We start from the raw sequence: 25,169 nt of genomic DNA, 5'->3' as shown, positions 1-25,169 counted from the left end.
ACGTTCATAAACAAGATCTGATCGCATTTTAACAACGAGTCGGTAAATTAAACCCGTCTCCGGTTTTGCATTGTGAGTTTGATGGAGATCTTTCTGAATGGTACACTGCCATTCATTGGAATGTAACGTTGTATCATTGAGCAGTTTGTTTAAATTCATACTCTCCGCTTAAACAAGAACAGACATGCGCCGCGTATATCATAGCATGCGATGTATGCTTTGTAATAATTTCTTGCCTCTCCCAAGTGTTAATGGGCCATAAAGAATTTAGGGAGAAGGCTCACCGTTCAGCTCAGACCAAATTATTTTATGGCAGGAAGAACGCAAGGTTCTTTGGCTTTATAGTCGTACAAGCAATTTAGGTCACACTCGACAGGTAAGCCTGTAATTTCAATTATTTGCGCCCCATTAACTTAGGGCATAGCCTAAAAACTTTTTCGAAGGGCTGTACATATGGCTTCAAACCCTAACTGTGCTGACGTACGGCCATATTGCAGTCAGTCTCTTTAAGAAGCAATTGAACGAAGAGCGTGAGAGCGATTATGTCATTCATGACAGTGATGTGACGAAGACGTCAACTCGAACGGAAAGGTTAACATGTCACGTCCTCCTCCTCGCGTGAGGCACAACAAGCTCGCTTCACGTTCCGAGCCTGCCACAATGCCCCTTTGGCAGAAAAACGCGGAGCATCATTAATCTAGAGAGTGCACGAGAGTGCGGAGCAGTGCGGCCACACTTGCATGATGTATGCGCCGGCGCACCCGGCTCCCGTTTCGCAAGCTGCGATCTTTGTTTCCGTGTGCGCTTTTCCCGAGCGCGCGGACTGGTGGCTCTTTTGTGCGTGAAAAACTAAGCGGCGCAGAAAACTCCCACATGGCAGCGCCGGGACGGTCCTTGGGAAACCTGTGGCTCAAGGCCGCTGCCCGGGATGCTGACTCAGGCAGGCGCCATCATGGGTGTCCACGGCGTCCGCCCAGTGGCGACGTCCATGTGCTGCTACACATTGGGTCGCAGGATCTCTTTTCTCTCGCGGAGACTGTGTGCGTCATGGAAGAAAACTAGACAAATTCCACTGGGTGCTGAATTCTGGCTTAAGATAAAGAACTTCAAGCAGTCCACATCAACTCGGAGCCGTCCTATAGTGCGCACCTTGGAGGCAAGGGGTTCAGGCCGAAAGTTGGGATTTTAGTTAATTGTCTTTTCCTCTTTTGGAAATATTCTCCACTGGCTCCACTTTTGGTAAATCTCCACAAGGTGCACGCTTTGTTGAAATTAACCAAAAATGAATGAATGAATGAATGAATGAATGAATGAATGAATGAATGAATGAATGAATGAATGAATGAATGAATGAATGAATGAATGAATGACTTTATTGCAGAGACGAGGCTAAAAAGCCCTGTGTGTAGGGAATGGAAAAGAGGATTGGAAAAGACGTCAATAATTAGTTGTTGTACATCTAAGTAATGTTCAAGTTTCACTATCAATGTAGCTGTCTCTCGAGGTCCCGTTCGAGCAACCCACACACACTGACCTTCCCGTGAGGGGAGGGGGTGTCAGGCATAGTTCTTGATGGCGTATTACGGCTGCTGTGGCAAGATGGAAGCGCTCCGGTGTTCATTTGTGACTGGGCAACTTGAAAAGGTAGTTTGTCAGCCATTAAACCGTTTTATGGAGACCATTTTTATGGCAAATTCTGCTATTTCTTCCAACATTTCGATGTTGTCTCTAACATATTCGACGTGCTCTAACGCCGACGTCGGAACCGTGGCGCTGGCGAGCAACTGCACACGGCCGTGTGAGAAGGCTGCACATGACTAAATAAGCTGGAACAAGTTGGGTGACTCGCTGCTGCCACAGTGGGGGCACCTGAGTAAGGAGGGACGCCATGGGTTCGTCCACTTCTTAATCGCATCGGGGGTATAGGCCGAGTTGTAAACTTGGTTGGCGGAGACCTCACCTGTTCTGGGAAAGGTCTTTAGCGGGGAGAGAAAACCAGGGGGTGAGGCTTCGGCTAGCCGGTGCCGGCTGAGGGCTTTAGCTTGCCAAAATTTTTGTTGCCAATGTTGTTCAGATGTGCTCGGCGGGTCAGATTGTGCTGAAGCATGGTCGAGAACCGTGGGATGATTTAGTAGGCACTCCCGGGCAGCGATGTGCGCCCTTCGGCTGCCATCCGCTCCACACGTGTGCGCAGGTGTCAAGACCGTATCGTGATTCCTTCACAAGACAGATCCCGTGCTATGTATTGGTTGTTGGCCGCCGTGGAGTTAGGCCTGAAGGTCCTATTCAGTTCCCTGAGGGCAACGTCCGAGTCAGTGATGATGCGGAACTTCTCTGTGTGGATTGTTGAACAATGGGTCTGAATGCTTTGGACTACGCCCAGAATTGCGAAAAGTTCCACTTTATCTGAGAGGCCGTAGGCGTTCGTAGTTTTTCGAGAACCCCCAAGTTGTGGAACTTTTGGGCAAGTCCAACCAACAGCAGTTGTTTTGTCGTGGATAGCGGCATCGGTGAATACATAAACTTCATCGTGGGCGTTATCGTTGGCCAGGGTGCGGACGTACTGTTTCCTAGCTGCTCGTTGGCGTCGGGGAATGGTTCGTCATCGGATAGGGCCGATTGCAGGTCTCTCCCAAGGTGGGGACAGCCACCAGGGGGCCGAGCTGATCGAACGTCCTCCACATGAGCTCCGTGGATTTTCCATTCCTGTGGCCGACATTCCACACATGGACCCACGAAAGGTATTCCACCGTATTTCCGAAGGTCAACGCACCCAGAGGACACCAAATCCTCGGTGGACGGGCCATCGTAAGAAATTCTACGGCCTTTGTTTGCAGCCGGCCTGACGATGCTTACTAACCTCAACAAGGCCTACAACGGCCACAGCTCGCACGCTGAGGCGAAGGCTCTGTTCTGGCGCGAACTGGCACGTGCCTGACCCGCGCTCTTGCCTGCTCGGGTGCACTGGCGTGCACTCTGGATGCGCGCTGGCACGAGCCGCCAGGGACTTTTTCATCCCGCAGTGCAGTCTCAGCCCCCGCCTAATCGACACGCAGCGAGGCATTATGGAAGTTGTGGAAGTGGATGGGGAGCCAATCTCACCCGAAGACTACGAAAACGACGCGGGCTGGATTACCAGCCACCAGCAACGAAGCAGCCGAGCTCCCTGATCGAGACTCCCGAAACCAGGAAGGCGCCCGCCGAGAGCAGGGGCACAAGATCCAATACCAGCTGGGAGTGCGCAGGCCGCGTCTTCCGCCTTTTCCAAGAGTAGCGCCGTGTGTGTCTACTGGTCTGTGTCTCTCGTCTTTTGCGCTATATGGTTGAAAGTTATGTACCAACAAGCCCAAATTTCTACGCTATTGAGTAGCGAAATTGATGACATCGGGTCTTGGACCAAAAATATGCACAAATTCGTAGAAAAAAATTACGCCCACCTCCCCCCGCGGGAACCCTGGTGTGACGCAACGCATTTCATGGGTGGTGCCATTGGCGTTTTCCATCGTATTGATTACGCTTATCGCAGGGGTTCTCACGCGAAGGGGAGGTGGGCGGACGACCGTCGACTGAGACCGTCGGAGCGCGGCATGCGGCTTTATATTCACAGCGCCCGAAGGAGAGGAGAGCGCGGAGAGAGAGAGTACTGCACATGCGCAGCGCCGCCCACCGGCGCCTAGCATCGGAGTGAGAGCGCGGTGCGCCTACCCGCAGCTGTTTGGGAGAGAGTGTTCGCTATCGGAGACAGGAGAGGAGGAGAGGCGCAGCTGTGCGGACAACGCCGGACAGACGCAGGAAGGACAGAGGGGCGAGCATGAGATGCGTTGCATCTAAAAGCTACTAAACCCATCCCCGAGGAAGCTGCACTGAAAGTGGCTGACAGCAGGCTCCTCCACATGTGGGAAGCCAAGAATGGCCCGCAGAGACGGCTCAGTAAGCAGAAACATAATCGTAGCCTGCGCAGAAGAATAGCAGTTTTAAACAAAGAAATTGACGACTACGCGAATCAGCTCACTCGCCAGAACTGGCACAGCATGTGCGACGACATGGAGCATCAGATGGGGCTCGCTAAAACTTGGCATATTCTCAGATACCTAATCGATCCCGAAAGTAGTAAAACTACCCAGAAACACAACCTCAGTAAGATTGTTCACACTTACCAGGGAACGGAGCAGGACTTGCTCAAAGAAATTAAAGATACGTACATTGGATCTACCCAAAAGAAGGCGCTAAAACGGTACACCGGTAAAGAAAACACAGACCTTGACGGACTCGTTACGATATCCGAGATTCGGGCAGCTTTGGACAATCTTCGGACAAGGTCCACCCCTGCCCCAACGGTATATGGAACAAAATTTTAGGAAATCTAGACGACGAATCTATAGAAGCCTTGACGAAGTACATTAATGTATGCTGGGAAAGGGGTAGCATCCCGCGGCAATGGAATACTGCCCAAGTGGTCATGATTCCAAAGCCTGGAAAGAAATTACAATTGGAAAACTTCAGACCGATCTCACTGACGTCTTGTGTCGGCAAGCTGATAGAGAACATCATCCTCAATAGACTGAACGCATACGTGAAGGACAGAGGGCTCTTTCCTCACACCATGATAGGGTTTAGACTCAAATTGTCTACCCAGGACGTAATGCTACGCCTCAAACATCAGATCCTAGATGGAGACGAGAGCTCATCCCTAGACACTAAAGCAATTTTGGGATTGGACTTAACAAAGGCCTCGATAACATCGCTCACGAGGCCGTCCTAGAAAACTTACAAAAACTGGAAAAGGGTCGTGGAACTTACGATTACATAAAATACTTTGTCTCCGACCGGAAAGCTCATGTAACTATCGGAGGGGTGAGATCAGAGGACGTAGAATTGGGTAGCCGGGGAACACAGCAAGGTTCCGTCTTGTCGCCATTTCTTTTTAGTGTCGCCATGATTGGGCTTCCTGAATTACTAGATCGGATATAATGCTTTAATCACAGCCTTTACGCTGATGGCATCACCCTCTGGGTCACCGGATGTAGTGGTGGTCGAATTCAGAATATTCTCCAGACAGCGATCGACGCAATCGGAACATACGTGGAGCCGAGAGGTCTAGCGTGCTCTCCGCAAAAATCCGAGTTGTTGCTTTACAAACCCACGATGAGAGGATGCAACCGTGCCTTGGAAGTCCCCAAAATCGAGCTTTTCGCTTATGGTAATATCATTCCAGTTGTGACGAGTATCAGGATTCTCGGCTTGAGAATTCAGGCCAACGGACAAAATACTGAAACCGTTAAAGCTTTAAAAAAAACCGTCCATCAAACCTCCAGACTGATTTCCAGGATAGCAAGCAGACATCATGGAATGAAGGAGGGCAATTCGATCAGGCTAGTACGAGCGTTCGTCCTGAGTCGCATAGCGTACGCAACACCTTTCTTGAGACTAAGGGTGGACGAAAAGGCCAAAATTAATACCATGATCAGGAAATCATACAAACAAGTTCTCGGGATACCAACTACCAACGATCGTTTCGAGGCGTTATGAATTCATTATACATTGGATGAACTAATAGAGGCGCACAGAGTTGCCCAGCTAGAGAGCCTCACAAACACCTCGACTGGCCGTCATATTTTAAGGACTCTAGGCATACGGTACGAATCTTAATTCGGCACCAAATGCGAGATTCCATATGAAGTATGGTGGGAATCAATACACGTCCCTCCTATACCGAGGAATATGCATCCCGAACACAAAAAAGAAAGAAGACACGAACGAGCGAAAGCCTTACAAAAGATATTCAAAAACTCCGAGAACGTGGTCTACGTGGACGCCGAGGAATACGCAGCCCGCGATGCCATATCCGTGGTAGCTATCGATTGAAACGGCAATTCCGTAACTAGCGCATCGATACTGACGTCGTCGCCGGATACGGCAGAAGAGGCGGCCATTGCGATGGCGATGGCCTCCACGAAAGCTATTAAATTTATTTTCAGCGAGTGTAGTAAAACTGCAATTCAGAATTTCGCAAAGGGACGGATCTCGTCCGAGGCACTGAGAATTCTGGTCGGCTTCAAAGACCGGAGAAAGTTCCAAATTGTGTGGACGCCGGCCCACTCTTCTCTTCCCGGTAACGAGAATGCTCACGACGCGGCTCGAGGTTTGGCTAACCGAGCCGATCACGTTGAGGAAACATCTGAGCACTTCTCGCGCGCTGGGATGGGGAGGGACCCCATGGTCTCGTATAGAGACATAATTAATCATTACAGATTGGAACAGGTTAAGTATCCTCCCCCTCACTGTACTCTCAACAAATGGCAGTCTGTAGCATGGCGCCTCTTACAGACAAATACATTTCCCAATCCGGTCATGTACAGCCATTGTTACTCGGGGCTCTACACGAGCGAATGTAAGCTATGTACGGGCAGGGCAGACCAGCGCCGTATTATTTATGAATGTCCCCAGAAGAAGAATTCGTTAGGTGCTTTGCTATTAATTAAGACCGAGGGGCAGTGGGAGACCATTCTCCGGAGCTCCGATCCGGACGTACAGATCCGGGTTGTCCAAATGGCCGAAGACGCCGCCGGAGCCCAAGGACTTCTGGCCGCCGTCTGAGGGGGGAAGAGGCTCCGCCTCCTTTGCTTCAAAACCATGTTGGACAAATAAATGTTGTTTCTTTCTCTCCCTCTCTCCCAAGGTGGGATAAATTTATGAAAGATTGCAGGGTCGAAATGTTGTTCAAGGTGCCCCATTTAAAAATAGTTCGTCCCTGCGGCATGCATTCGAGGTGCTTCTGGAATCGCACACGAAAATTTTTTCACTCTAATATTCTTCCATACATTTTCTCTTCAACGTTACAGAGGTTAGATGTAAGAAAAGATTGTTTTTTTTTCAAATAGTATCGCGCAGCTTTCTCAGTACGTACATCGGCAGTCGTTTTATCGCTTTCAAAGTTATCTTCGCCATATTTTACGGGAAATCGTCCACAAATTCTTGCTTCAAAGTAACGCCACAAATTGTCACACGAGGCCTAAAAAGTTTTCTTCGCTTGATTTCTTTAATATTTTGCCTTCGCTACAAATATGACTTGGTATTCTGGAGCCTCCCGCAGAAGCTACGCGGAATGAATTTTTGGCGGAAGCAAATCCCAAAAATGGCCCGGTACACATGTTTAGTGGATGTTAAAGACGGCCGATGTTGTAATTAATTGAATGAGGTGCGTGAGACATGAACACCTAATCCTCGGTTTAATAAAGTTTACACCTCCTCTCCTGCTCCTCCACCGCTAGGGTGCCCCTCGTGCGCACGCTAGCAGAGGTCCTTTTTTTACTTTTTGTTCTTTTCTACTGCGTGAAACTATCGGGACGTTAAAACTCGACAGTCTTCGACACCATTTACCCGTTTGTTATTACTGCGTAATGAATTGTTTATTAGGCCAAATCATCTTTACACCTATTAGAAGGTACGTTGACAACATGTTGGAAAAATTTCGTATTTTAATTAAAACAAACATTCGAAGAAGCCTCACACAAAAAAAATCATGCGGAGCTACTTGTGAAGAATACTGAACCATGCCAATACCTTTTATGCAGTATAACTAGGCAGCCCATGTGGCCGCTCAGGAGAGTTCCCTCTCTTATCCTCCACTGGTGCCTGGGGTAAGGCCGTCGCGGTCCCCTTCGCCCTCCGCAGCGATGCGCATTCACCAGCACAAGAAGGACCGACGCAGCCGTCTAAAAGCCGTAAATCCAGCTGGCTACCTCAGCCACCTACCTCCTATTCCCCGCTGAGGCGAAATTTTAGATGCGACTGCATCTCATTCACTCGCCTTGTCCATGCAGCGCGGGCGTCGTTGTCGTCCGCCCCTCCCCCATTCTCCTCGCCGCGCGAGCTGCGCTCTCCGCCGCTCACCCCCTATCCTCTCCGATGCCCCTCTCTCGTCCACACCCCTGCCCCTACATTATAAAAAAAAATAATAGTTAGCGGCGCCCGGTTTCGATCCCACGACCCTGTGGGCGGAACGCGAGGTACATGGTGCTCTTCCCATTGTGTCACAAAACCAACACAGCATCAAATGCTACGAACGCGCCTTATATCCTTGATTAATTCAAACTACGTCAAGAAGCTACTGATACAACGCATGATGGGGCAATGATTAACACTTGCAATAAAAGAAAAGAAGCTCCCACTTACAGCAACAATGATGGAGTAAAGGTCGTTGCGACAGCGAAGCCCCAAGCATACCACTTAGAGAGATTGACCAAGATTGGCCAATAAAGCATAATAATAATCATAAAACATAATAATCATACGCGTTCCCGGCACGTTTCACGCGATTTCAGAATCAATACAACGGAAACACCAAGTGAACCCCACGATGCGTCGCATCTACACGGGGTTCCCCTCGCGGGGAGGTGGGCGCAATTTTTTATTAACAAATATATTGCAAATTCAGCCTACACACCCGAAACACTTCGCAAGTGGCATACCCCTCACCTGCCCCCTTGATGCCCTTACTGCCATACCACCACTCCATCAGACCTCACACACCTAGTTTGGTGGTGCTAAGCTTTCGCCAGGCACCGTACATTCAAATCGCCCCAACCCCATCCTGATCCCCAACAAATTGATGCACAACTATTATATGAAATAGCAGTTTATTCAATTAAAAGTGGTTTAGCACAGGTTGTTTGAGCGAGTCCTCCCCCGAACGAACTGGCGAACGTGCACAATCCCTATTGCGATCATTACTAACTGGCCCATGAATTGCAGGTTCCAAGAACTGGCCCAGTTATTTAGTCACTGAGAACGACCAGCATTTGTTTATTTTCTCTTACCCTCCCTCCCCATTCCTTTCGGCCATCGTGACTAGTGGTCATCCTTTTCTATTAACGGTCGTCTCTCTTTCTCTCTCATTAATAAGTGAGTAGCAGTAACACATATCAATTTAAATCAAAGAACTGCTAAGATTAATTTTTTTATTTTTCTGCCATCGAAGGCAAGATTTCAAAAAAGAAATATCACCACTGAAGTGAAGCGAGGCGACTCTCATCTTTTGTATAGGCCACAGCAGACGACCACGTAAGGGCTTGATGCCACAACCACACAGCGTCATTGACAATGAATGGACGTAAGCTGCCTCCTTTTGGGTACACAAACATGTCAGCAGGGGTATAAACACTATGCACCTGCTTATCGCACCGCATTTGTGGAGGGGCTTCATTCATGAGTAATGGAACTAGGCAACTAGTTGCATAAAGTTTGAGATGCATCACAAGAAAGCCCATGTTTGGTGGTATTCATAAACAAACGCCGGAAAACTGAGTGACCAAGTTTAAATTGGCGTCAAACAGAGTGCTCCGAGGCCAACCTCCTATTCGATTAATTCTGCTGGAGTATCAATCAACGCTTGAAAGGCACAAGGAATGAGCAAGAGCTGCTTGCATCGTGTTAGGCGAGTCGTAGCTTGAGAGATGTGGCACACTTCTGGTTTTTTTTTTTTTTTTTTGACGCACGCAAACTCGCGGTCACTGAGCTGGAAGAACATAATTACAGCCTGCTTATCTCTACATCGTGGCCACGTCACGGCGAAAAAGTATGGGCCTCCGCTTCGAAATTTCGGACGGTTTTCTTTGCGTTGCGCCACTGCAATTGCGCCGCACGCATCTGCCTTGTCGCTTCGCGAAGAACTCCCAAGCGGCTTCCCGTTGGCATAGCATGTTCGCCGACGTCGCGGGTTCCTCTCCATGAAAACCGTCTGTAGCTCGCGGGGACTTTGAGGCCATTGTTGTGAGCTTATCACTCGTCCCACACGAGCTGAAATGAAGGGGATCCCCCATAGCGCTAGCGAGTGTCACGCTGTATCGTTGGCATAAAATGGAAGCTAGTAGGCAGAAAATGTTTCTAAGGAGGACAAACACTGCAGTTTTCAGCCCCGATACACTGATGTCACTTTGCCTTCCAGCGAAGCTTATTTTACCTCCTTATAGCCGTGGTAACAGACGGCCAGAGTTACAGAGAAAGTAAAGAGAAATCAAGGGAGGGGACATTTATGCTGCTGCTAAAGCGTGCCTTGACGTGAAAACTACGCCAGTTTTCTTGAGTTTAGAGAAATTCCCTTCTTCCTGATTCTTGTCGTTTTTTTTCTTTTGTGCCATTTACAGGATCAATGTACAGTTTGACGAGCTTTTTCCGTAATGCAGGCGACGTGAGAAGTAATTATTTTTATCATGATCGTAATTTCGCACGTGAACCGAAATAAGTACACGTCCTCTTGTGTCCGTGTTCACAGGAAAGGAGCGCTTGGAGGTCGATGGGAGGGACCTTCTTCCTGCATTCCAGTGGACGTTTTGATGGTGAGGCCGATGATGTATATTTATAGCATACCATGGTTGGTATAAAAATTAGGTCAGCCACAACTCCTGTTGAGCGCAACGCAATGCGAAGCATTCTTGGTTTGCTACCACACTGACACTGAATGTTAAATCAAGTTGGTTGCCACCCAAGGAAAACCACACCCTCTCGTATGCGCTACCCGCAATAAAGAGCTGGCAGTTCGTAAAGTTCTTTTCGCCGTGGCTGTCGTCCCCTGTGGCGTATATAGGGGCACCTGGCCACTCGGACAGCTCGCTGCCGCTCTCCGACCGATCGACGCTGCTAAAGAATGGCATCTCGTTCCTCCCGTTCCTTTGCATATGCGGTGCTCGGCTTTCGTTCTTGCATGGCAGGCTGATTATCACGCGTCTTGTCACCATGACCCAACCACCCTCATTGCCACTGGGCTACCTGACCCCTTTTGCGGAAGCTTCACATACGTGTGGTGCGGCGTGAGAGGCTCAACAGGGACAGATATAGTGCACAGAAGGTGCAGTAAGGCCGAGAACGTTATCCGCATAAATTGAGATGCATGAAGACATACGCTACGCCAACAGGTCACAAATGCATCTGCGCATCTAATGCACGTGCAGGCTGCACCCAGCAACATGGCAACGTAACGCATGACGCCAGCGTCTACGGTACCAGGGCGTTTAACACCAGCACCTGTAATCCCTGTAAACGCGGACAGGCGTTAGAGAGCTATAGCAGAGCGCAGAACCGATCCCGGTACAATACCCGGTACACCTGCGCATGGGCAGGTGTACCAGTTTTTCTGCCTCCGCGCACGCGCGGCAGTGCCGGTCGCCTACCGGGTACCGTACCTGGACCGGTTCTCCACTCCGCTATAGCTCTCTATTGTGTGAGTGGCCCGATTGGTAGTGCTTCTGCATTGAACGCATGAGACGGTGGTCTCGCTTCCCACAAGTGACATGGCTACAATTTCTATTTCCAGGTTTCTTCCTTTGCTGCTTCGCCAAAACGATTAGAAGTACCATTAAATTGCGAGGAAGTCGTAAAGATTGCTTTGGGGTTAAGTACAAATCACGGCAGCTGAATCCTCGGTGCAGGGTCACCTTAAGATCCTTTAACGGGGCCATGAAGACAAAATGCAAATTTCGTTCATTAAAACGACTGCATTGTCCCGACAACACCCATTCCAATTTCATCACAAACTACAAACAAATGAGGTATTAAAGAAAACAGATGAGGAAGTGGCGACTCCCCAGTCACTTTCCGGCGAATTCTCTGTGACGTCACAGACTTTTGTTTTACAGCTAAACTGTATACCATAGAGTTTCTTAGTAAGTAGAGATGAAACTGCACCTCGTAAGCCATGTCGTCGTGGGGGTTCATGGGAAGACCCCCCTTTTTGGCTTGGGCTTAGCATGGCAATTGGATTCTTAAGCGGTTTTCGGGATCTGCTTTCTTCACTATGCATTAACACGTTTACGAGCTACAAGGAAACCGATCGTCCCTGTTCTGTAGTAGCCGTGTTCAGTGAAACAGCAGGCAGTGCGTGTCGCACCTGACGTTGCTCATGCCGCGGTCGATGGACGCATGATTGAGTGGGTAATATGCCACCGCGAAATTTGTAGACGACGGAAAGAAGAAACAAAACGTAATTCGACGAAGACAAGATACGACCACGGGGATACGACTAATACGGGCGCTTGTATGCGTCCTATCTTGTCATCGTGTCATCGTGTATCTTGCTATCTTGTTTAACGCCACGTTTTCTTTTTTCTTATTAAACTAGTGGCGGTCGGTGCACCGATTCACCATGAAGGCAACGTTTTAACAGGCACGCTCAAAAAACTTTCCAAACTTTCAAGCAACTTATTATTTGCAATAATGGTGAAATTAATAAAACCAGAGTCTCTAATGAGTCCCCCCCCCCCCCCCCCCCCCCCAGATATTAACCTTGTTCGTAACTACACCCTTGGCCTGCGGAATAGCAGGCACAACCGTTCCGGCAAAAATACGCGTTACTTCCTTTTTCCTTAGTTTTAAAACAGCCTGTTTTTATTTTCCACTTACATAATTGCACACTATTCTTCGCGTTTTGGTGGCACTTTGTTTAAATTTGCGGTCACTAAAACGTTTCAATCCAAGCCAATGATGAAATTAAGGCGAGCGCGATGTATAATGGCGGTCCATAACGACACAGACGGCCTTGATGTGAGCCGCATAGACGCTAACGCCAGATTCCTCTCTAGTGTATATTGTAAGAAACTCTATGCTGTATACCTCTACCCCCAACAGTTTCATCGCCGTGGTCAAAACCGTTCTGCGTGGGCAAAAACGCCAAGGCGTCAAGGCTTAAGACGCCAAGCGCATGCGTCAGGCTAATCAGGCGTGCAGCATACAGCCCAGAATTAGTTTAAGGAAACCACAAAACAAGCATCGAAACTGCATTATCGGTGATAAGGCGCCTGTGAATAGTGCGACCACCCCTCCCCCCATGTGTTCCTGTTCAAGATTATGTTTGAAGATTTGCTTTGAAGGCTTGGCAGGACTATTATCACCAAATAAAGCAGTTCTTGCCCAAGACGCAGAGCACATGCGTCATGCTAGGAAGGACACAGCGTTTGCCGCGAGGGAAGCCCAGCGTAGTGTCAGTAGATAAGGTATTACAGTACTGCCACTGAGGCACAAAGGGAACAACGGCGGCCATTTTCGTGTTTATCAGTGTTGCTAGACCGAGTCATCTACGGCCTTGCCGTTAAAAGGACACTGAAGTGAACTCGTCAAGCTCCCGTTTTTGCTTGCACTGCGTAGACTGGCTCAAAGTAACATACTTTTCATCGTTTATCCGGTTGATAAGTTGGTAATTATTTTATAAAGCGCGAAAGAAGAAAAACTACCATGCGCGGTCTGCGGCGGCCGCACCAACTAAAGGCTGTGATGACGGAATGAGATGCACCGTGATTGGACGATGTCCAAGCTTAGCATTCAAGCATTCAGGTTTCGGTTCTGTAAAACAACATGCTTGACATCCGACGACATCGCTGGATGGGCGTTCTCGGTATCTCAGTAAATGTCGTACCGCGCTTCTGCCATGTTGTAGGCTGTAAAATTCCTAAGATAAGCCTCCCAGAACGGCTTAGAATCGTAGCAATCACCAGCCGAGGTCTACGCAGTGGATAAACGCCCTCCGCGTCACAGCAGACGCTCAAATGCCATGCGCTTTTCCCCCATATTTGGAGCTTGTCTCACTCATGCCTGTATATCGTAAAAAGCGTGTTCGCACCAGGTTAAGGGTCTGCTGATTCTGGCCTATGCCCACTGCCCGCAAGCAGTCGGTGCTTGTGGCCACAGCACGCCAACGAGAACTCGCTAGCGCGTCAGTGTCAGACTGGGCGCCTTCTGCGAACTCGAAAATGGTGAACTCAGTATAGAAAACATCGACCGGAAATGAAAAAGTATACTTACAGAAAAAAAAAGAATGTACCCTCAGGGATTGCAACTTGGGACTTGCAAAATAACAAAGCTGGCGCTACAGACCACTCGGCCACGGGCCAGCGCTGCTAGCGTAGGAAATATAAGGTATATAATGTATAACCAGTTTACACTTTTATTTAGTTTTAGCATTTCAAGAACCTTAGGTGACTATTTGTTGTATAGCGCTCGTGCAGTAAGCGTCCCCCAAATTTCTACAATATCTCACGTCTATCAATTGCATTTCTTAGACGGAAAAGCGTTCGCAGATGTGTGGTCGGGCTGCTGACCGCTGCGCTTGTTCTCACAGCGCAAAAAAGTTCTTCGTGCTACCTATGCTTACGCCGTACGGTAAAAGTATCAGTTGATTTCATTTCTTTAGTACCTATACTGACTTCGCTGACTCTTCTCCCACCTTCAACTCGCCTTAGATTTTTCTACTAGCGTACCAGTCAGCAAAGCGTCGCATGGGCGCTTCTGCAGTGCTTGTGTGGAGAGACCTTGACTTGGAGCTAGATACAGTGTACAAACTAACCAAGTAAAGAAAGGCATATTATTCCATTCACAAACGTGTCGCGGCTTCGTTTCAACTGACTGAACGAATTGCGACGATCCGTCGGCGGCCTGCGGACTAAACACGTAGCCGATTGATTCTTTCGGAAGGTCGGCGAGCCCTGCAGTAGCGCAGTCAAGCCAAGTCATCTCCTCCCGACGTCACACGAAAACGCCACAGAAAATTTGCGAGGATGCACAGAGAACGACAGCTTTTTCGAATTGACTTTTCTTCTAAATTAATGTGCGTAAACGCACTCAGAGTGGTCGAAACATGGCCTATGGACTCCGGACTACAATTTGCGCTAGTAATCCGGCAATGTTTACAAATCACTTGAGTGTACCTTTAACTTCGAACGCGTCGTTTGTTAATAACACTACCGAAGATGCAACAAAACAGCATCTTTGGACGCACTTCTGCCGCTGTAGTCCTGTTACGCGCGTCATCTTTGATTCGATTCGGAACGACGTCAGTCGTGAGCAGCCACAGAGCCGGGAGGACAAGCTAAGCCCAGCAGAGTTGACGAACTAAAACACGTGAACAACAAAATGGTGGCGCCAATGAACCGTCGCCGTGTAATGAAATGTCACGTAATGCGAACTGACCAAAGATTATGGCGGCGGCTCGGAACAATAGGAGAAAAGAGTGTCGATACCGTTATCTTGTGACACTAGCCTAGCGCAAGCGACAAGCCCGCCGATACGACGAAGAACATTTCATACCCTACTTTAAAGTAATCACCATTTGCAGTGGTTTACAACAACTTTGCTGGACATCCACTTCTGCAGGTTGGGATGGCGACCAATTTTTGTGCGATTGGCAGCCACCACCCAGAAACATGACCGGACGATTATAGGGGGGGTCTCTAGTTCAGTTTAGTCGCATCGCTTGAATGATAACGTGCAGTCAACACACTAATACATATGTTTTCATTGCTGGTCCACTTAAGCCACTTCAGAGCAAAATTTGACAGTTGTCCAATCTTTTTTTCGTTTTTTGCGGTAAGGAAAAACGTCTTCCATGGTTTGAATGGAGCGGGGTGAGTTACTAAAGGCTAGGTCGTTCAAACTGACCAAAGCAGTGTTTTTTTCTTCGTTGACCCTTTAACGCTGTATTTCCTGTTTTTCCAAAACTCCAGTTCTTTTTCATCCCCCGATTTTGATTTTGATAAGGCCTGCGTATCTCATTTAGAGACCTCGGTGCCTGGCTCATCTATTGTCAAGGACTAGAAACAGGTGAGAAAAGAACGGCAAACCGTAGAAATGAAATGTAGCGTATTTTTCGTAACATGGCTTTCGTAATTGAAATCAGCGGTAGATGGAGGTCACGGTGTAAGAATATTCTTACACCGTGATGGAGGTAAACATGGGAAAGAAAAACGCCAGATCAGAAGGGCCAGCACGTGGAGCTTTCTGCGAAAAAATCGTATTCGGTCACTTTTTTTTTCACGTTGTCCCAAAAACATTTATCACGAAAAACAACGTAAAATCTTGTCGAATGTTCGCGCACGTGGGCGAGTTAAGTCATGGCTAGGCTTGTGGCTGTGTTCGACGTAGCACTGGGGAGCTTCACCACATCACAATTGTCGCTCTGGGATGAACGTGGGCAGAATGTATCCGTATTTATCAACGGGGAATAGTTTCGAGCTATGGACACTTTAACAAGGAAAAAATACATTGCGTGTAAACCAAATAAAAAAAAAACTTCCCTCGCCAAATGCAGGCAATAAAAGTATTCACATAGACAGTGCCATGCGCTGCATAAATAGGGCCGATTCAATTTTCTGTTCTCTATTAACGAACATAAGTTGCGATGTACATATTAGGTATAAGAGTGATTTGTTCAAAACCTTACGTTTACCGAACTGATTGTTTGTTGCGCGAAACAATTAGTTAAGAACATTTCTGAACTAAAAAGTTTAAACCATTGTATATGCCGGTGAGTAATCTCCGACCGAAAGAGCCTTGCTTGATTCCCCGTTGCAATACAATGTATGGACGTAGGACAAGACTGTACTATGTTCCCGCCGCATTCAACCAACTCCGTGGTGCTATTTCACAAATTCAAGATACAAACTAAAGACGCTTTACGTTCATTTAGAAATAGATATTACATGTACTGCCAGCTTCCCCACTGTGTGTATTTGCCCTGTCTTTATGTACACTTCGATTGCCCGAACTTTTTCTCTGATTTGCTCTTCTTTTGCCTTGTATTTTCTTAGTATGCTTGGTTTCTACGACTGCGAGACTCTACCACTCAAGCCCTACGTGGCATAGGCAGGTAAGACTTTTTGGCCCCGTTCCAATGACGAAATAAACAATCTCATCATCGATCTCATCATCATTTGGCCTCCTGTTGAAAGAATGTCACTTCATGCAGGAAGCATGCAGTTGCACCCGTAATATCGATTCCGACGTTAAGATCCACCGCAGATTAGTAATGTTGCACACAACCCGTCTTTAGGGGCTCGTAACGGCTACGCGATTAAAATAACTGAGGAGTTCGTTTGAGTAGAAGCTCCACTAAACCAACCTTGACGCACCAAATAACTAACTATAACAGGTCCTTTGCATGAGATGCAAAAATGTACACCTCAGAAATTGATTCGAGCGACATTGCCGCCCCTTGGAAAAACCTGTTCCGCCAATTCCATTTCGGATACTCATTTTTGCGGTCACGAGCTGATTTTAACCATTCGGCTATCACATGCCGGGTCCGCTTAAGCTTAAAACGGAATGGTTTGTAACTAATAATCTCTAACCTCGTTCATTCTCCTTTTTACGTGTTTCATCAGCGGGTCTTGATATGCTGACACTGTGCACCCGAAATGCAGTTTTTTGTTTACTTTTGACTTTCGCAAACGTTTTTTCTGTAGGGATATGGTGCTGCTAATTTTTTATTTGAGCCGAAATGGAGATGGTTGAGTCGTTCTTGTTCAGCGGGGGTCGTCCTTGGTTCAGAATGCCGCGGGCGCGTGCGGCCAGTGCCGTACAGGGTATACCAGCTCTAGTTGGTCACACACGCCACCGCCAACCAGCTGGCTTTTCCACTGCTCGGAGCTTGGGTTGGTGAACGCGGAAGAAATGGGGTGCGGTGGCACTGCCATACCATTTTGACTAGGGCGTGAGCGGTGTTAGCAGTTGAGGTAGAACAAGAGAAGTGCCTCCAGGAACTGGCGTTGGTTTGAGTCGCTGTAACGTAGTATATTTTGTGTTGTGGAGACTAAGATGAGGAAGGGATAAGTGTTTTCGTTGCTGAAGGAAATGAGCTAGGGTTCCGGCGTTTCGGAGGATATGACTCACGACGGTAAGTTGATCGAAAAAATATGTTTCGTTGAAACAGCGTGTTACTAGACAACGACAAGATGAGGACTAAACATGAGGAGGGTATGAGCGGCGAAGCACTCGAGCCATCAGCTTCCGAGGGTACTCTGGGTACGAAGGCGTGGGCATGGATTTCGGCCGCGCCGTTTCAAGGGCGAGCCGCGTGTCCCGGTGTCCACAGGACGAGATATGGCAGTTTGGCTTTGATTGTTGGGTAAGAAAGCGAACGGCAATGCCCGAGATTCAGCCAGCTTCATAGTGTCCGCAAGTGTAACGGGAGTCTGTGGGGAGAGTGATGTATTTTGTGCCGGTGTGGGCGGCCAGGACAATTTCAACAATTTTTTGGTTGTAATGTGGTTGGTAAGAGGGCTAGTTGAGGTAACGAGACACCCTTTGGAGTCGACGACCTCCGACTACTACTTAAAAAAGTTCACTGTTAACATAAATAACATGAGGCACCGCAATGTGCAAAAAAGAGCTGTCGAAGCCAAAGCAGTGGCAGGTGCTAGTTTGTAAAAAAAATCCCAAAACGTACTGGTATACACGTCCTCCACCGTACACGCAGTCATACTTGTTATTTGCATCACAAGGCCGCCGCCATTGGTAACTGTTAGCTTCAATTTTCTGTAAATGAGTTGAACCTTTCTGTGGGTTGAATGACGCTAATCTGGCGTGATTGGTTAACGTGAATATGTAAAGTGATGTAAGTTAGCCTACTCAACGCGCTACCTTCAGTGTCCTCTGTTACACCCACGTTTCAGGCAAGCCCCGCATTGGTGGTAAGTTACAACACGAGCAAGATTTATCATTATCCCGCAGCTTTTATTGATACCCTTACTATTAATGTACAAATTTAAGACTATGGACACACAAAACTAATAATTCAAATATGCCCTGCTTAGCGGCAATTTCATTTCTAGACTAGACTAAGCGGACGTCCATATTGTAGATGATTCCTGTCCCATTGCCTCACCCTAGGCGTTCTCTACATGTCAGTTCCCTTTTATTGCCTTCTTGGTTTACAACAGAACGATATCCAGCGTCTTCGTACCTCTCTCTATTCGTCGTATGGAGCAGAGGTATTTTATCGCTTACCCACCCCACTTACATCAAGCTAGAAATAACTAAGGGGAATTTATAGAGCCATCGCTGTACGTGCGCGGGCGTTTTACAAGCCACCGCTCACAGCAGGCTCGACCTCAACAAAGACCCCAGCGCAACCATCCGTCACAAAATAAAAAAAAAGAGGATAGGAGAAAGCCGAAGCAGCGGCGCCTTCCCAAGCACGCAAACATTCCCGGTCGGCGCCTCAATACTTGGAGCAGAATCCCGGCACCGTCGCGTGCTTCCTTCGCTTCGCTCCTCTGCTGGTAATGGGAGTGTCTGGTGCGCAGACCTCCTTCTACGTCAGTCCTGCTTCGTGAAAGTAGTCTGCGGTGTAATCCGGAGAGATGCAAAGAGGGTACTTTGAAAAAGCGCGCTAGCACAAACGGATTTTTGTAAGGTTTTTGTATAACAAAGAGCATTTCATAGACCTGGCGGTGATGTCAACGGCGTGCTGCGTTTTCGCTAGGCACCGTTCTCTTTATTGTTTTTAGAATTTGTATCCAATACCTCCGACAAAATGCTTTTTTTTTACGTCCGAAGGCTGCCGCTCAAGGATTTTCTCTTCATGATATTTTTAACCTTGCACTGACGTAGGATGGTAAGAAGGGCCGGATATTTTGTCTAATGCCGTGGAAATGGTGAGAAAAAATCTCCCTGACTATCACCCAAAAGATGATACAGTAAAAGCTCGTTAATTTGAACTCGAAGGGAACAATAATTGTGTTCGAATTAAGCGGAGTTCGAATTAGGGGAGGGCGCTAGAATGAATAGAAATCGCGCCACACTGCGCGGGAAATCGCGCCACTCAAAGAAGCCACCTCTGGACTCGTTATCCCGAATTAGGCGCTACTACGCGTTTGTGGCAGGTTATTTTGTAAATAACGTTTTGTAAATAATAATGCGCCGGAGCACTGGCGCCGGTGGCGCGGCGCCCTTTGTAGAAGCGAAATAAGCTGTCGCAGCTGTGTATTTCTTTCGCTACGCTGCTGTTTTTCTGGTTCTTTGCTTTGCATTTCTAGTAAATTTGGTTTGGTTTTGGTTCGCATCACATTGTAATCACTCTGGGCCGGCTTCTTCTGCGAGGAGCAAGGGAAACCAGGGGATCATAGTTCGAATTAACCGTTCTCGATACCAACGCGTTCAAATTATCGCGAGTTTTCGGGAACAGGGCGTAAGTTCGACTTAACCGGAAGTTCGAATTGACCGAGTTTGAATTAACGAGCTTCTACTGTGCCACCTACAGCGGCAGTTGATGGTTTACGGCTGTATGAGTACGACAATCCTCGAACTATAATATTTCATGCGGCACATCGTACCATTGTCGTTTTAAAACGATAAAAAAAATTAAGCGTGGGCACGTGCCGTTGGCGCATATGTGTGTATTGGCATGTGGTAGATGACCTCCCAGGCGGAGAAATGTATTGGCATTGCCATTATTCGTCAAGTCACCATGCGGGCATGTGTCGCGTGCCATGGCTGCATGGGCATGCGTGTCGCGGAGAAACGGTATTTATTTTCGCTATTTCCGGTAGCGCTAAATCTACAAGCCGTGGCGAACTTTTGTGTTCGCCGCCTGTCAGGCGCCGGACACCGACCCCAACAATTGAAAAGAAAGGCAGCAATTATAGCTTGTTATCAGTGAATGCTATTGGCCGGGTGATTCGCATTCCCGCTCCAAAAGTAGTGGGGCCTGCGTTCGATCTCCAAAACTTGCGAACTCCCGCGTGTAAAACATTTTGGCGCGCGATAAAGATACCCAGGCGGTCAAAATTAATCCGGAGCCCTCCACTACGGCGTTCCTCATCGCCTGCGTTGCGTCGGCGCATGAAAATCCTACAATCAATGAAACAAAATTTGCGAACTGGCAAGCCCATATCGTTTTATTTTGTGACCAATAGATGAGGCATATCTGCAAAAATTCTCGCCGTTGACTTCTCGGCAGAGCGACAGAAGAGCTACATTTTCTGAGCACTCTAGAAGACCCAAGAACGGGAGAGAACATCTATCGGGAGAGCGGGAAGGCTGCGGTGTCCCTGACTTCGAACCGAAGCCGACGTTGCTAGGGGGGCGTTTAGTGGAAGCGCTGCTCACGACAGGCCTCTGCCGAGCTTATTTAGTGGCTCCAGTCTCGACGGGTCGTGGCTCCCGCCACCGCTTCTACTCGTTGAAAAATGAAGTGTGCACCCAGTGCAATTCAAGGCGGCGCAGGAGGAAGGAATTGAAATGACGGCAGCAACGAAGCACTATTATTGGTGGGCACGAGAAAGCCCGACAAAAAGCCAACGCTGCGGCTAAAGCGAGCAGACGTCACTACCGAAAAGGTCAGAGCGCAAACCTCGGCTTGCATGGTGTAGTATACGAGGGCCATGCGAGAAACGCTGTGTTGCAGACTTCTAAAGCAGTAGCAAGTGGTGTACCCATTGGGCCGAGCTTCAAGTCCACGAGGAAGAGTGACAAGATGCTCCCGGATTTCTCAAGATTCACAAAATGATCTCCCATTATGGCCGCACATGCGCTGTGATACCGGCGAAGTGCAGCGGTGAATGCCACATGCAGCGAAAAAGTACCCCATAATAAGCTATTGGCAGCTGTCACGGCAAAATAGTCATCAACACTGTGATCTAATGCTGTAATGAAAGCGTCTCTAACATAAGCTATCTTAAAGTAGGAGAACGCTGTTTTTGAAGGTCCCGATAATCGTATCAGGTACACTTTTTCTTTACACCAGCAGCCCCAAGACTTAGGTAGGACGGGCCACATCGTTTTGCTTGGAATAAGGCACACATTACATTCTACCAAAAAAAAAAAAAACGTTACAATCCCTTCCCAAAGAAAGCTGAGAGAAGCGCGAAAGCAATCTCACATCAAAACTGCGTCAAAATGGCGTCGAAACCTTCGCAAAATGTGCGTCCAACCTTCACTGAAATTGCATCCAATCTATCGTCAAAACTTCAGGGCACAAATCGCAAAGGAAGAGCGAACCCATGCGGCGATTTTTCGCGCCCCATGCAAACGCACCTACGAACTATCTAAATGCATACCGATACGTGGTTCATGGGATAAAGGTGTGCCATTGTACTACTACTCCTTCTTCATTATCGATGCGTGTATTGTCCTATGCAGAACCGCTTCTTTTGAGCGATTTATCAGGTAATCGTTTTGATGCAATGGAAGCCAGGTTTCACGCACGGCCCGTGTGTCCAGAGATCTTATCAGAGCTTTCCAGTTTACCAACCGGTCTATGGGGAAATGCACCAGTTATTTGACCCGACGCCATCGGTTCCACTAAGAAAGCTTCCGCTCAAAAACCTTTTATGTCGAGTGCTCTTTGCGAAGGGGTAATGGCAGCGAAGCTTCTGTTGAGTTGCCGATCTGCGCGTTGTATGCCGTCCCGTTCAGTCATCCTGCTACCTGCTCAGTTTTGAGTGATCGCAGGCTGACAGTGCATGTTGTCAGGGCGTGGTCTCGAAAATTATGACAGTGCTGTCACAGCGCCGCCGCCACACTCTCTTCCCCCCACTCACCCACCGTTCATCGCACGGCTGCAGATGAGGGGAGGGGGGCTGATGAGTGTGGACAAGAATTATGAACGAGAATAACGGCCGGCAAGAATGACGGCTCCGTCATTCTTGTCCACAATACGGACGTAAGCCGGCCAGTACACCTCCATGAGAACGCATGAGAGGATGCGATACAGGGACCAGTGGCAAATAGATTCGCTGTAACACACAGCAGTTTAATTCCTCTGACCCCTTCCTCTCGCTTTATATTACAGTAAAGACCAACCACGTTCTGTCAGACTTCAGAGAGGCGCATGAGAGTTGCCACCCACGCGGGCGCCGCAAAAGGGAGTTTTTTTTCAATGAGGTTTCTCTCCTGTGGATAACCAGTCATGGGGTGCGAGTTTTTAAGGCGGATTTCAGTGTGACTCTGTCCTTCAGTTCCCTAAAAGCAAGTGTCTCCTTCTTGCGAAGGATAGTAGAATTCTATTGTGGTGTGCGTTAGTCGAGCGCACGTGTCTTTTTGTACCCGCGTCAAGACAAGGTTTAGCGTTTAATCATCGTTTAACGTCTAACGTAGCCAAGCAGCCGGTACAAGATTGGGTTACACAGACTCTAGGGCTACACTTCAATGCCTAGCGTCATTTCCAAAAGACAAGCTTGTGTCTGACGTATACGCCCATCATCTCCAAGCTCTACAAACGCACCCTCACATAGCAGTCCAGTGGATTCCAGCCCATTGTGGGATAACTGGAAATGTGAAGGCGGACATTGCTACATCCATTGTGCATAACCATAGTGCATAGGCAATATCCATACCATTCTCCAGGAAAGATGGATCTGTCCTTGCATGTAGCGTGGCATGGAACATGCAGCGTGCAACCTGGGATGACGTATCTTGTCATTACGCGCCGCTATCTTCCAGTGATCTAAACAGCAAAGTCAAAATACCACCAGGACCCTACAAGCGAGTAGAAGCAATTCTACATCGCATGTGGTTGAATGTCGCATAGAGGCGCCACTTCCTCTGTAAGATGAAACGGACTACGTCACCACTCTTCCCACACTGCGATGTGCGAGGAACTCTCCTGCACCCGCTCTGTGAATGTGCCCGATTTAGTGCGCAGAGAGTGTGTCTTTGGGACTGCGGCTTTCCGTGGACATTCAACTAAAGGGCGTTTTAGGACCGTGGGAATGTCCCAAGCGTGCTTTACGGTCTACAAAAGCTCTGAAGGAGTTCCTGCAACACACAGGTCTAGATCAGTCTCTGTAAATAACTCAACGTCTCTGTGCGCATCAAGTTCTTCAAAATCATCGCCATCATCATCATCACGTCATCAACTGGCGTAGCAAGTTAGGCATTTTAGCCCGGCAAACATCGCCAGACTTCATTAAAGATCGTTCTCTCTCTCTTTAACGTAAAGATTAACGTTTTATCATCGGCGAAGGCTTCGCTTTTGGTGAGCATTACGCATGAAGAGGTGCCATATACTTCATAAATGCGGATGATCGTCGGTAGCGGCTAAAACTTTTCAAGCGTTTTTGGTACTTGCTTTTATATGTAATATGCGGAACTTTTAAGTGTCGTAAGTTTTATGGAACTTCGTTTTCCCCTTAGCTTATTTTCTGCCGCTCAGATGTTTGAACTCCCGCGCACGCTATCTATTGGGCAATTTTCTACAATGTGTTATGATTGCATTCTGCCTTGAATTTTATCCAGCCACATTTATATTGTCTTGTTTAATGCGAGGACTTCGTTTCGTTATGTATGTTGCTACAGACGGAAGCTGGACGCCAAGGACAAACCTTTTCTGAACCGCAATCAGCCAAGGAATCTCGTCTGCTGTTAACAAACACACATGCTGCATATTTCCTAATTATTGCACTCGTTGCCTCACACTATTTGAATCGAGGCTAAACACTGAAAAGACCCCGTTTGTGTTCCATCTTATATACGGTTTTCACGCACATTAATACTTCTTTGCTCGTTATCATTTACTCGCGCAGAAAAAAAAACAGTTACAAACTCCATAAAAGACGCTGTGCTGTTCTTGTTGCCTGGGCTGCAGGATGGTTTAAGGACACGCTCTATGGAACTGTTTTGTTATCGTTCTCATGATTAAATGCTTCTGTTCGTACAATTGTTGTTTGTCGCCCTCAGCCTGAATAGATTTGTTTGAAAGCCTCTACTGTCAGTTGGTCAAATGATGCGCGGAAGCATGAGGTCATACATTTCTTTCAAGAGAACTTGAAATAAAAATTCACCTCCATATATTGTTTAAAAAAAAAATAAAACGTTGCTTTAGTTGCTTGGACTCAAACCTGCGCCCGTTTCCCAGCAACCGAATGTTAAATTCGCGCAGGTGGTTGTTTGACGTATGAAAAACAAATATATGCAGACAATAACCGAAGTGTCTTGTAAGCATTCGCAGCTATCCTTGCTTTGAGATAGCGTAGTTCTACCCTTGAAACATTTCTTTATATCCTTAACGTTAAAATATCGATAAATACTTTAATTTTTTTTCAACTCTTCATGGAGTAGTTCTTTTTCGTATAAAAATAATTTAACATGAATACAAGCCTGGTGAACAAAAATTATTTGATTGCATCTGAGGGGCTCCATTCATTCACTTTCAACGTTAGTATTAATCTAAACGACTATCATTATATCTCACTATTTGAGTTATTTAAGGTGAACGTAATCTCGGCCATTGCCCGTTCACCAGGCGAACTGGGGACACGTCCTGTTTCGTACACAAGTAGAAGATATGTCCTTGATTTTCGAGGAGTGAAAAGAAACATATCTCTCCTTCGAAGTTGAAACAAATGAGGCAGAACGTATCGTGCATATAATCAACACACCGTGCCAGTCTCGCCATAAAATTAAAT

The 25,169-nt window shown here is 47.6% G+C and overlaps 1 protein-coding gene across 1 annotated transcript in view; it reads right to left on the bottom strand.

Annotated features, from left to right (window-relative positions):
• LOC144159374 (uncharacterized) overlaps positions 1-25,169 on the bottom strand; it is a 153,961-nt gene that overhangs the window by 1,903 nt on the left and 126,889 nt on the right. The window lies entirely within an intron of this gene.

The sequence above is a fragment of the Haemaphysalis longicornis genome, unplaced genomic scaffold (genome assembly GCF_048455015.1).
Source record: "Haemaphysalis longicornis isolate Haplotype H1 unplaced genomic scaffold, Haemaphysalis longicornis Haplotype H1 scaffold_1, whole genome shotgun sequence".
NCBI lineage: Eukaryota > Metazoa > Arthropoda > Arachnida > Ixodida > Ixodidae > Haemaphysalis > Haemaphysalis longicornis.
This window is presented reverse-complemented; position numbering and strand designations above follow the sequence as displayed.